Below are 13,789 nucleotides of genomic sequence, written 5' to 3' on the forward strand. Positions count from 1 at the left end.
AAACCTGGGTGTGCAAATATCTCCTCAAAGTCCTGCTTTGAATTCTTTTGGATATATACCCAGAAGTGAGATTGCTGGATCATATGGAAATTCTATTTTTAATTTTTTGAGGAACTTCCATACCGTTTTTATAGTGGTTGAACCATTTTACATTCCCACCAACAGTGTTCAAGGATTCCAATTTCTCTGTATTCTTGCCAACATTTGTTATTTTCTGTTTTTCGGATATTGGCCATCCAAATAGGTATGAGGTGATATGTAATTATGGTTTTGATTTATCTTTCTCTTATGATTAGTGATGTTGTGCATTCTTTTCATATGTTTGTTAGCCACTCGTACATCGTCTTTGGAGGATTATCCAAGTCTTTTGCTCATTTTAAAAATCAGTTTATTTGTGGTTTTGTTATTGAGTTATAGAAGTTCCTTATATATTCCGGATATTAACTCCTTATTAGGTATATAATTTGCAAATATCTTCTCCCATTCCACAGGTTGCCTTTTCACTCTGTTGATTGTTTCCTTTGATGTGCAGAAGTTTTCAGGTTTGATGTAGTCCCACTTGTCTACTTTTGCTTTTGTTGCCTGTGCTTTAGGTGTCATAGCCGTGAAATCATTGCCAAATTCAATATTCTGAAGCATTTCCCTTATGTTTTCTTCTAGGAGTTTCATAGTTTTAGGTGTTAAATTTTGTTCTTTAATCTATTTTGAGTTAATTATTGTATATGGTATAAGGTAAGAATCTAACTTTATTCCTTTGCATGTGGATATACAGTTTTCCCAGCACCACTTGTTGAAGAGACTGTCTTTCCCCAATTGTATCACACTTATCTTTTCATGTTAAGAAATATATTCAACTTCATAGCTTTTAAGGCTGCATAGTATTTCATACAAGCAGATACATCATGATTTACCCAACCAGTCTTCTATTATTCAATAGCATAGATATGTTCAATTGTTTCTGGATCATAAAATAAAATTTCCCTCTCTATGTATTTGGCTTCTAGAGTTGTCACTTTAGCCAGGCTTTTTGAAGTTTCCATATTCTTTCCAGCACTGCTGCTCACGAACTCTCACCTCCACGCCCTTACAAATGCTACTTTTTTACTGCTAAGAATTTTATCATACTCCATACAAATATTATGCAGAAATTCAGTATTCTTTTCATTGTGGTAAGAAAGTGCAGCTGGGAGTTGGGAAATGTGGGTCTTAAACTGAGCTCTAGTGTTGTGGTAAGAAAAGCACAGTGTAACAGGTATGGGCTGAATTGTGTCACAACAAAGTTCATAAATTGAATCCCTAACTCCTAGTGCCTCACAATGTGACAATATTTGGAGATAAAGCCTTTAAAAAGGGATTAAGTTAAAATGAAGTCATTGGGGTGGGCCCGAATTCAATCTTACTGGTATCCTTATAAGAAGACGAAATTTGGACACACAGAAAAAGTCCGGGGTCTTGTGCACAGAGAGGAGAAACCATGTGAAAACATAGCCAGAAGTTTGCTATCTGCAAGCTAAGGCGAGAGGCCTCAAAAGAAACCAAACCTGCTGCACCTTGATCTTGGACTTCTAGTCTCCAGAACTGTCAGAAAATACAGTTTTTCTGTCTAAGCCACCCAGTTTGTGGTGCTTTGTAAAAGTAGCCCTGGCAAATTAATACAGCAATGCTTGAGTAAATTACTTGAATCTGTGAGCTTCAGTTTCTTTCAAACAAACTAGAGGATGAGATTATGAGACCTGGACTATTCTTAAACCTTAAATATGTGATTTATTTTAATGGGGTTGCACTAAAGAGAACACTAGCACACATAACCAAAAGTACAGAGAAAGGACAGACTTCAGGGTTGATTCTGTGGATTAATCTTTCAAAGGCCCAGGTGTTTGTTTGTTTGTTTGCCTCTTTGCTCCGCACACCACAGTGTGGACTTTTTCCTAAGTCTAGGTATCTTTACGATGCCGAGATAGATGACTGCCAGCAGCAATAAGGGCAAAATCCTTTCTTATTTACATCTAAAAGAGGCCAGCACACTTCTACTCATATTTCATGAGTCCGAATGGCTTAAACATGTCCATTCCCAACTCACCCACTCATTTAGAATTAAAGGTACTGTGAAAGGCTTGGAGCAATAATCTGGCTGGAAAGGACATAGAGAGGCAATAGTCACGTCCACTAACACTAGGAATAAATCATTTAATTTCTGGTTAGCTGTGATTTCTATGTAATCATCATGCATACTCAGGAAAGTGAGATCATAATCTACAAATACATTTCAAACATAACATTTTATGAATACTAACCTTAACAGTTAATATATTAAGTATATTTTGTAGAGATATTTAACTAAATATTTAATAATTTTTGATATCATTGTTTCCTTTGTGCAGTTAGAAACCAATATATTATTTTCAGGTCTTAAATATTCAGGCCTTGAAAAGCTCTTAGACTTTAGGCATTGTGTGCAACGAATGAAAAGGCCCTAGAGGCAAGACTGAAATATGATGATAATTAAGAAAATCCAAAATGTGATAAACTATTTTGTTCTTTGCTAGAAGAAAAACTATGTTTATGGGAGGAACAAAGTCCCTCTGGAAGCTGGGAAAGGAGAAACAAAAATTGTAAAAATTTTGAATGTGTATCCAGCACCATCCACTGAAATAAATTTTGACTAAAAAAATCCAAGAAGTTGTGGGCAGGCACTACTAGAAACCCCTTTTCCTTACTAATATATCCTTGCAGCTATGTGTCCAGCAAAACAAAAACAAAAACAAAAGCCAACAAAAAGAGCAACAAATAACAACAGCAACAATACAACAGGAAAAACAGAAAGAACTGTATTTTTCACTTTTGCAAACCCGGGTATCATTTGACATAATACTAGCCAATGAAATACAAGCAAAAGTCTGCTGAAGATTTCTGGAAATTTTTGCTTTACTATAGATGTCTCCTTTCCTCCTTTTTACTTTCTTTTTCTTCCTCTACCTAAAATGCAGACATATGGCTGGAAGTGGAATAGCCATTCTTTGACTAGAAAGTGACCAGGGCTTACGGTGAAACAGGAAAGGCAGAAAGAGTCTGGAGGTTGATGATGTCGGGAAGCTGCCACTCCAGTCCAGGAGTGCCCACCTCTAGACACATGAGAAAGAGAAATACCTATTTGGTTGAGGTATCTAATGTGGTTTCTGTTGCATGCTGATCTGATTAATGTAACCACATGGAAAAAGTTAAAAAAAAAGGTAAAATTAATTTAAATAATACATTTTATTTATCCTATATACATGCCATTTTTACATGTAGTCAATGTAAAAATTATTAACAATGTATTTTACAATTTTTCACTGGAAGTTTTCAAAATATGGTATGTCTTACAGCACCTCTCAGTTAGGACCAGCCACATTTCAAGTGCTCAATAGCCCATGAGTGTGTCTAGTGAGTAATATATTAGATAGTGCAATTTTATAGCCTTAAGTATCATATTCAAAAGCTTTGAACTTTAACTACGGAATATAAACAGAATTATAATTTAATTTCTAAGAAAAATGAATATATTCGAAACATTAACGGCATTGTGTTTATTTCAAATTGTTATGGCTTATAGTTTTTGAAAATGAAAACCAAAAATGTAGTCAATTTCCAAGATGTTAACGCAAAGTCAGGGATATCTGCTGAGTCTTCTTAACCTTAGGTCACTTCTTTCATAATAACATTTTGGGGGTATTGTAAAGAAGAAATAGAAACCAATAAGAAATAAAACTAAATCAGTTACCACAAATAACTATAATCAGCATGTTAAGAAACTGTCTTCTTGATTTTTTTTTTTTTTTTAGACAGAGTCTCGCTGTGTTCCCCAGGCTGGAGTACAGTGGCAGGATCTCGGCTCACTGCAACCTCTGCCTCTCAGGTTCAAGCAATTCTCCTATCTCAGCCTCCCAAGTAGCTGGGATTACGGGCATGCACCGCCACGCCCTGCTAATTTTGTATTTTTAGTAGAGACAGGGTTTCTCCATGTTGGTCAGGCTGGTCTCAAACTCCCGACCTCAGGCGATCTGCCTGCCTTGGCCCCCCAAAGTGCTGGGATTACAGGCGTGAGCCACCGCACCTGGCCCTTGAATTTTTTATGTATCAATACCTTCCCCCTGCCCACCCCCCACCCCCCGAGATGGAGTCTTGCTGTGTCACCCAGGCTGGAGTGCAGTGGCACGATCTCTGCTCCCTGCAACTTTTGCTTCCTGGGTTCAAGCAATTCTTCCTGCCTCAGCCTCCCACGTAGCTGGGATTACAGGTGCCCATCACCACACCCAGCTAATTTTTGTATTTTTTAGTAGAGATGGGGTTTCACCATGTTGGCCAGGCTGGTCTTGAACTCCTCATCTCAGGTGATCCACCCGCCTCGGCCTCCCAAAGTGCTGGGATTACAGGCATAAGCCACCATGCCCAGCCTATCAATACTTTTAAGACAGTTGAGTTTACACATTTTATACTAATTTTTATTTTTAACATTATTTCATAAGCATTTTTTATATCATTAAAATTTTTTTAAAAACATTCTCAATGATTACTTTATACTATGTCTTCATATGAATAAACTATAATTTGTCCATTACTTTAATGCAGATACTTAGGTTGTTCCAAACTTTTATTACCGTAAATAATTTGTTCCACTATCTTCATACATAAAACTATTCTCACAACTTGCTTTATCTTCTTAGGATAGATTCCCAGAGGTGAAATTACTGAGACAAAATGCGTGAACACTTCTTAATCTTCTGATATAGACTTGCCAGACTGCTTCCCAGGAAGATTTGAACCAATTTACACTCACAACAAAATTGTGTGAGCCTTTATATCCCTACATACTGTTACAAGCATTCTGTATTAATCCTTCCTTCCTTCCTTCTTTCTTTCCTTCCTTCCTTCCTTCCTTCCTTCCTTCCTTCCTTCCTTCCTTTCTGCCTCTCTCTCTCTCTTTCTTTCTTTCTTTTGAGACAGGATCTTGCTTTGTCACCCAGGCCAGAGTACAGTGGCATGGATCAAAGCTCATTGCAAACTCCACCTCCCTGGGCTCAAGTGATCCTCTTACCTCAGCCTCTTAACTATCTGGGACTACAGGTGTTGTGCCACTATGACCAGAAAATGTTTTTATTTTTTGTAGAGAAGTGTTCTCACTGTGTTGCCCAGGTTGGTCTGAAACTCCTGGGCTCAAGCAATCCTCTTGCCTTCCAAATGCTGGGATTACAGGTGAGAGCCACTGTGCCTGGCCCTGTATTAACCTTTTAGAAAAGGTAATGGGGTAAGAGAGGAAAGGTGCTAATTTATGAGGAAACTATCTCAGTGTGCTTTAATTTTGATTAGTTGATTACTAGTTAGAATAAACATTGTTTGCTTTTGTTATGTAACAACTGCTGTTTGTCTTATAATTTTTTATGCAGCTTATGTATTAACAAGATGAATACTTCATCATGCTTGTTTTAAACACTTTTCCAGTTTGCTTACCTTTAAATTTTATTTTTTAAAGTCAAGTTTATTGTGGTATACTTTACATACAGGAAAATTCATCCTTTTTAGTATAAAGTTCTATGCATTTTCAAAAAATGTATAAAGTTTGGTAATTAGCATCATGATCAAAATATAGAATACTCCATTACTTCCAAAAATTTTCCCCGTGACCTTTTATAGTCAACCCTTCTCCCACCTCCAGCCCCTGGCAACCACCCATCTGTTTTCTGTCCCTATAGTTTTGCCTTTTCCAGGATGTAATATAAATTGAATCATATAGAATATAGCTTTTTGAGTCTGGCTTCTTTCAATTAGCATAAAGCATTTGAAAAAAAAGCCATGTTATTTGTGTATGTCAGCACTTTGTTCTTTTCTATTGCTGAGTAATATTCTATTGTATGGAATCCCACGTTTTGTTTATGCGTATACTAATTGAAGGACATTTGGGTTATTTCTAGTTTTTGTCAAAAATAAAGCCACTATAAACATTCACGTACAGGCCGGGTGCGGTGGCTCACGCTTGTAATCCCAGCACTTTGGGAGGCTGAGGCGGGCGGATCACAAGGTCAGGAGATCGAGACCACGGTGAAACCCCGTCTCTACTAAAAATACAAAAAATTAGACGGGCGTGGTGGCGGGCGCCTGCAGTCCCAGCTACTCGGAGAGGCTGAGGCAAGAGAATGGTGTGAACCCGGGAGGCGGAGCTTGCAGTGAGCCGAGATTGCGCCACTGCACTCCAGCCTGGGTGACAGAGCGAGACTCGGTCTCAAAAAAAAAAAAAAAAAAAAAAAAACATTCACATACAAGTACTGGAACACAAACTTTTATTTCTCTTGGTAAAAATCTAGTGGGATTACTAGATTGCATGGCAAGTGTATATTTAACTTCACATGAAACTGTCAAACTATTTTAAAAAAAAGAAACTGGTCAAACTATTTTCCAAAATGGTGCTACCATTTTGTATTCCCACCAGGATTGTATGAAAGGTTCAGTTGTTCTACATCTTTGCTGTCTCTTGGTATTGCTGGTGTCATTTTTCATTTTGAGTTTTTAAATTGTCATTTATTTGGATTTTTTAGCTATTCTAATAGATATATAGTGGTATTTCATTATAACTTTAATTTGCATTTCCCTGAGAGTGCAAAAACAAGCAAATAATATCTAATGAAATAAATATCCTAAAGAAATTAACAGTGTTTGTGAATTTAAATTTATTGATCTTTTAATATATTTTTCCACTTGTTTTAGATTAGAAAGTTCTTTCTCAATGAGAAATCAGAAGAAAATTTAGCTATAATTTTAGGGTTTTCAAAAATTATTTGCTCTAAATTATCCACATTTTAATCTATCTGGGTACACATTTATTTAATTAGCTACTTGTATGATGATGGTATCTATATTCATGTTTTTCCCAAAAAAAGGCTGATCAGGTTTTTCTATAATTTTATTGACCAATCTATTCATCTAATTTACTTGTGAAGTTTCACTTATTAAAAAATAGGAGCGGCTTCTAGGCAATCAAGTCAGTTACAGGTATCTATCTATCCATGCATTCAACAATTACGTATTAAGCACTTACTATGTGCCAGGCACAATTCCAGTTTCTGGGACTATAACAGCTAAAGAAGTAAAGCCCCTGATTACTTGGAGCTTATATTCTAGTCAGGACAGACAGATAATAATTAAAGAAATTAGTAATTGTATAATATTTTGTGTGGTGATAAATGCTAAGAAGGAAAGTAAAGAAGGTAAGTGACATGTAATGACAAGCAAGCACCCTTTTGGGCAGGTTGGTCAGACTGACCTTTCTGAGAGAGATTTGAGTAGAAACCTGAATGTATTAAAGTAGCAAGACATGGAGATATCTGGAGAAGAAGCATTCTGGGCAGAGCCACCCCAAAATGTAAAGACTTCATAATAGGAAGGAGGCTGGCATGCAGAGGAAACAGCAAGGAGGCCATTGTGCATGAAGCTAAGCCATGGAGGTGGTGAATAGAGATGAGGTGAGAAGTGAACTCTGAGGGCTCAGATCACATACAGCTGTGCAGACAATTTTTATACTAAATCAGACATAAAGCTACTAGAGTACTGAGCATAAGGTGATGTGATCTGACTGACATTTTTAGATCACCCTGGCTACTGTGTGGATTATTGTTTAATACATTTAATTTAAATAAGAATGAGTCTATTGAAAGAAAAATAATAAGTCAATGATAGTGCAAATGGTACTTGGATACAGTAAAAATGATGAAGGTAGTATGTTAATGCCCAAAGTATGGGAAACAGTGGTTTAACTGGTTACTGCTACTACCCAGGCAACTGCAAATTCCTGCAAGATTCTCTTATGACCAGCCATTTTCCTTAACCTTCTTGATAATTCTAAGAGTTCTTCTACTGATTCCTCAATAGGGATTTGTCACCTTTCTGGTATTCAAGTTTGGTTCCAGGGCTTCACACTTTACAAAGTTATTGCACATTTATTATTACAACAGATCTTGAGGGAACTCATCTCAGAAAAGTCTGAAATCTTGAGGTGAATCAAAGCTCTCCCAGCCTCCATCAGTGATCCAGCTGTGTGCTCTCAGGGCACCAGAGAGAGAAGGCTGCATAATCACAGATAAACTGCCTTGAAGGCACATTCAGGCACAACTTCCTCAATTACAGCACCTGTAGTTTTGGACTGGCATTATCAACAAGCAGTTCAGAGAGTTGTGGTGTGATTCCAGATGTGCCGAGGCAATCTCCACAGTTTCAGGTCATGATTCCATGAACAGAGTTTGAAAAATGCCATGTTACCCAACTGAATGAACCGGGGAAAAGTGTCTATTTGTCTTTGAAGAGTAATCTACACTCATGGTTAAAAAAAAATCCAAACAGCATAAGAGCACACAGTGAAAAGTTTAAAAAGAAGCAGTATGTACACATGGCTATGAATGTCTTAGCATATGCATGGAATGTTTCTGGAAGGATGCATAAGAAATTATTTACTCTGGTTGCCTCTGCAGAGGGAAACCACAGGGGTCTGAAGTGGAAGGAAAATTAAGAATTTACTTTTCACAGATTCTTTGTACTTTCTGAATCATTATTGAATGTTTAATTATGTGCTTATATTAATTTTTCAATTAAAACAAGTTGATAGAAAACAATACAAATATGGCATTCATTCTGTCACTCCCATTAGGGGTTCTTGAAGCTCTCACAGCAGAGGCATTTAGACAGGGTACCTCAATTCTAGCCAGAGCAAAAGACAGTTACCTGAGCCTTAGCTTCCTAGCTGCTGTTGAGCCAGGATGGCCTGGAGCCCCCTCCTAGAAGTAGAACTATAGCCTTACCTTACCTCGAAATAGAACTGTAGAAAGAAAGGGAGAGTTCAGTTTGAATACCAGCTCTGTGACCCATTGTAGGACAGGAGGCAAATTACTTAGCCACTCTGAGCTTTACTTTCTTCATCTGTGAAATGGGGGAAAGAATACCTGTTGTTGATTTTTTAATGACAGAGAGGGCTTTTGTGTATGCAAGGGAGCACTTCCAATTACTTGGGTTTTAATTAATTTACATTATATTAAAGGATTTCATTTTAAAATCTGATGTTTCTTAAGTCATTAAGCACAATATCCAAATATTATCTTTATATTATATTTTAAGCTATTACATATTAGATGATATATTTTCATAAATCAGATGGAATACAAATGGCAGATACAGAAAGCTCAAAGGAGTTCTAGTCCCAGATGACCATGGAGTACCATGCTACTCTTGGACTGACTACGTAAAGATTTAAATGAAAGAAAAATAAAGTTCTATCTTGCTGAAGTTACTGTTTTTCAGGTCTCTATTACTCACATCTAGATTAATCCTGACACATATCTTATTTGTTTCACCTTCCTCAATATCACAACCCTTTATTATGAGCTAGAAGATCTAGCATGCCACATATGATTAGATACATAGACAGAGTCCTTATAAAATCCATAGTTTTAATTGTTGCCACATTAGGGTAAGAGGTTCATGGGCATTTAAATTTTTCTTTTATGACATGTTTCAGATAAATTAGGACTAAATAATAAGGTCAAATTGATTATTTAAAGAATATCCAAAATGTCCCCTTTCAAAATGAAAATAAAATAACATGAATAAGTGATGCCTGCCCCATGCCAGGATCTGTGTGAGATGCGGGCCCCTCTGTGGTGCACGAAGCAAGCCCTGGGCCCTCAGCCAAGGTAACTGGAGTCTTGGGACTAGCTGATTGTGCCTCACCTATGAGCCCTTCTAGCCTTTGGCTCAACCTCCTCCCCATCACATCACACTGTCAGGCTGTCTTTTCTCATCTATTGTTCCTAAAGAACCGTGGCAGAACTATAACAAGAGGTTGGAGATTTTTCTTTCATTTAGCACTTAAAATATTTGAAATTGTATGGGATGACTCAATTCCAGGAAACTTCAAGTATCCTGTGACACTTGTTCAGTGAAGTGTTGAAAAAAGGCCTGCTCTAGGGTCTTATGGAAAGATGTGAGCAAGCCAACTTGTAGGAGGTAAGAACAAAATGTAACTTCAAGAGTGTCTCTTTCATTCCCTTGTGGTTTGCAACATCATCTTCTCTGCCCTACTCCTACAATGTTCTCTTGAGCCAAGCCTCTGTGTGTTGGCATCAGAAAAGCTCTGCATCCCTGCCACTGGCTTTCCCATAGCAACTGGCTAGCACCCTCCTCCAAATTCTATTTATGAAAGTGTGTGTGTCTGTGTGTACTTTAATTATAAACTCCTTTGAAGGGAATACTTATCAAATAATTTTAAAAGCCTTGATATTAAACACTATCTTCTTTAGTTCTTTTATCTACCCTTTAAGGATGGCACTGTGAGGCCCATTTCATATTCAGGAAAACTAAAACTCAGAGGTTAAGAAACTTTCCCAGGGTCCCAAAGCAAGGATGTATTGAAGCTAGGCATTAATCCCAAATTCATATGATTTTCTCTATTACCTCCCTCAGCCATGCCAGAAACAAACTGGGGTATAAATGTCACTTGCTGCCAACAAAATGGAAAGGTCACAGGCTTTGGAATCCAACATACCTGGGTTTAATTTCATTTGGTTATTTCCTAGCTACATGACCTCGGATAATAGACTTAAACTCATTTATCTCATCTATAAAATGGGAATAGTGCCTACTTGATTCAATTGTCAAGAGAATGTAAAAAAGAATTTGACACAGGCTAGATGCTACAGTAGCAATGATGGCTCTTTAAAATTAAATTTTAATCTTCAAGGTAATGGCTGAGAATCTAGCACATGCCAGGCCTAGGAGTTCCACTTGATTTAATTTAATTTATTTATTTATTTATTTTTAGAGACAGTGTCATACTCTGTCACCTAGGCTGGAGTGCCGTGATGTGATTATAGCTCATTGCAGCCTCAACCTCCTAGGCTCAAGCAGTTTTCCCACTTCAGCTTCCCAAGTAGTTGGGACCACAGGCGTATGCTACCATGCTGGGCTAATTTTTCAATTTTTTGTAGAGATTGGGTCTCCCTAGACAGCCTAGGTTGGTCTTGAACTTCTGTACTCAAGTGATCCTCCCACCCTAGCCTCCAAAAGTGCTGGGGTTACAGATGTGAGCCACTGCACCCAGTCTTGATTATTATACTTTTAAAATAGCATAGAGGAAATATAAATTCATTCCTTCTACAAATGTTTATTGAACACCTACTCTAGCCCAGGACTATTTGAGGGACTAGGAATCCTGGAACTTATATTCTAGCAAGGTACTGGTAGGAGAAACAGTAAAGATAACAAATAAGTTAATTATATAGTGTGATAGAAGATGCTAAGTGCCATGGGGCGGAACAAAAGCAAAGGCATGAAGGAACAAGTTGCAGAATTATACAGAGAGGTCATAGCAGGCCTCACTGACAAGGAAAGATTAGAACAAAGCTTTGAAGGAGGGAAGGAGTCAGCCAAGCAGACATTTGAAAGAAGAAAGTAGGTGCATTTACTATTGAAGCTAGTGAAATTTACATTTCAAGGTCCCCAACTTGCAGGGGCCCCTTCAAGGCCTGGAATCTAATTTTGTATTTGTGGTTTCTTAATGAGGATCCATAAAATTGCATATGTTTCAAGATTTATCCCCACAGGAACATATTTTTTGGCAAAAGAACCACTTAGAGCAAAGGCTCTGTGGTAAATGTGCCTGACCTGCTCAAGAAATAGCAAGGAAACCACCATGGCAGGAGCAGAATGAACAAGAGAGGTGAGAGGATCATGGAAGGTCTTGGAGGCCACTTTACGAATTTTGATTTTTATGAGGAGTCATAAGAGCTTGAGGCAGAGTTGCAATATGATCTGACTTACATTTCGAAACATTTCTTTGCCTAGTATATTGGGATCAGACTTAAGAGAGGCCAGGGCAGAGCACAGGAATTGTTGGGGGCCATGGCAGTAATCCAGCAGGGAGAGATGATGGTGGCTTGGACCAGTATGGAGGCAATGACAGTGGTGAGAAGTAGCTGGATTCTGGATATTTTGAAGGTCAAGTCAATAGGACTTCCTGATGGACAGATGTGGGTTGTGAAGACAGATGAGTATTAAAAGTGATGAGACGGCATGAGGTCACCAACAAAGTGAGTCTAAGGAGAAAAGAGGACCGAGTTCTAAGGCAGGAGGCATGCAAACCTTTCAAGAAAAGAGTTTGGAGACATTATCCTTATATGTGATTGAAGTAACTATTTCAGGTAAAGGTATATTGAGATTTAATTCATTCAGTATTATAGCTTTACTATACAGATTGTTTAATTAAACTAAACTAAACTGTAGTGTGTATGAGGCTCAATCTTCCCTCTCCCACTCTGTGAAATTTAACTGAGAAAACGTATTACGTTAGGTCAAGGAATTCGAGTCTACAGACAAGTGCTCTAGTACCAGTTATACTGATAATAGGACTACAGGCCAGTCATTCAAACCGTCTGTTCTCAATTGCCTCATCAGTGAGATGTGAATTGGAACAAATGTTCCTTCTTTTACTGCATTGATGTTCTTCATCTTGAGATAAGTCTGTACCCGATCATTTTGTTTTGTTTTGTTCTTGCTATGGTGTAAGGAAGGTAATTTTGAGCAAAGGCAACTTGAGTGCTTTATTTCTCTCCTTCACACCCATGTTGGTCTGTAAGGGAAGGACACAGACTGAACCAAATGCTTCAAGCAAAACTGAGTCAAAATATAATCCCCTGTCTCCTTGCAGGATTCCTCTGGCAATATACAGCGAAGCTCCTGAAGTTCAATGCAATAAGAAGTGCTTCACTGGTGCGGCAAAGTGGGAATCTTCTACAGGTATTTCATCAGATTTTTGCCATTAAAGAGAGTACAAGGCTGAAGCCAGAGGCAGCAGCTCTTAACTGTGTTGGATCATGAACCCCCTTGAGAGTCTGATGCAACTACTCCTCTATCAGGTCAACAGGAAAAACATCATGACCACCAAATCTTAGAAATGGAACCCTCGTTCTTTTTTTTTTTTTCGAAACGGAGTCTCGCTCTGTAGCCCAGGCTAGAGTGCAGTGGCTCAATCTTGGCTCACTGCAAGCTCCGCCTCCTGGGTTCACTCCATTCTCCTGCCTCAGCCTCCTGAGTAGCTGGGACTACAGACACCTGTCACCACGCCTGGCTAATTTTTTTGTATTTTTAGTAGAGACGAGGTTTCACCGTGTTAGCCAGGATGGTCTCGATCTCCTGACCTCGTGATGTGCCCACCTCGGCCTCCCAAAGTTCTGGGATTACAGGCGTGAGCCACTGTGCCTGGCTGGAACCCTCATTCTTTAATAAATAAGGAGGCTGAAAATAGAGGTTAAGAGACTTGCCCTAGCCCTTGCTGTTAGTAAGTAATGACTGCAAGCCTAAAATCTAGGTCTTGACTCTCAATGTTCTTTCCTTTATATGAAGTTGCTTGGTAAATTTCATATTTCCCCTATTTTTGCTACAAAACTAGTTTCCTTTTTTGGTCAGTGAGTGAGGGGCTATGTTTTGTTCTTAACAGCATTATTGAGATATAACTCACATACCATAAAATTCAACCATTTAAAATGTAGAATTCAGTAGTTTTTAGTGTTTTCAACTTGTACAAACATTGCCACTATCTAATTTTAGAAACTTTTTTCTCCTACACAAGGAAATGCCATACGTATTAGCAGTCATTTCCATTCTTTCTATACCCCAGACCTAATCTACTTTCTGTCTCTGTGGAATTTTTTATTCTGGGGATTTCATATAAATTGAAGCATATAATATGTGGTCTTTTGTGATTGGCTTATTTCAT

This window comes from Nomascus leucogenys, chromosome 11 (genome assembly GCF_006542625.1).
Source record: "Nomascus leucogenys isolate Asia chromosome 11, Asia_NLE_v1, whole genome shotgun sequence".
Classification (NCBI taxonomy): domain Eukaryota; kingdom Metazoa; phylum Chordata; class Mammalia; order Primates; family Hylobatidae; genus Nomascus; species Nomascus leucogenys.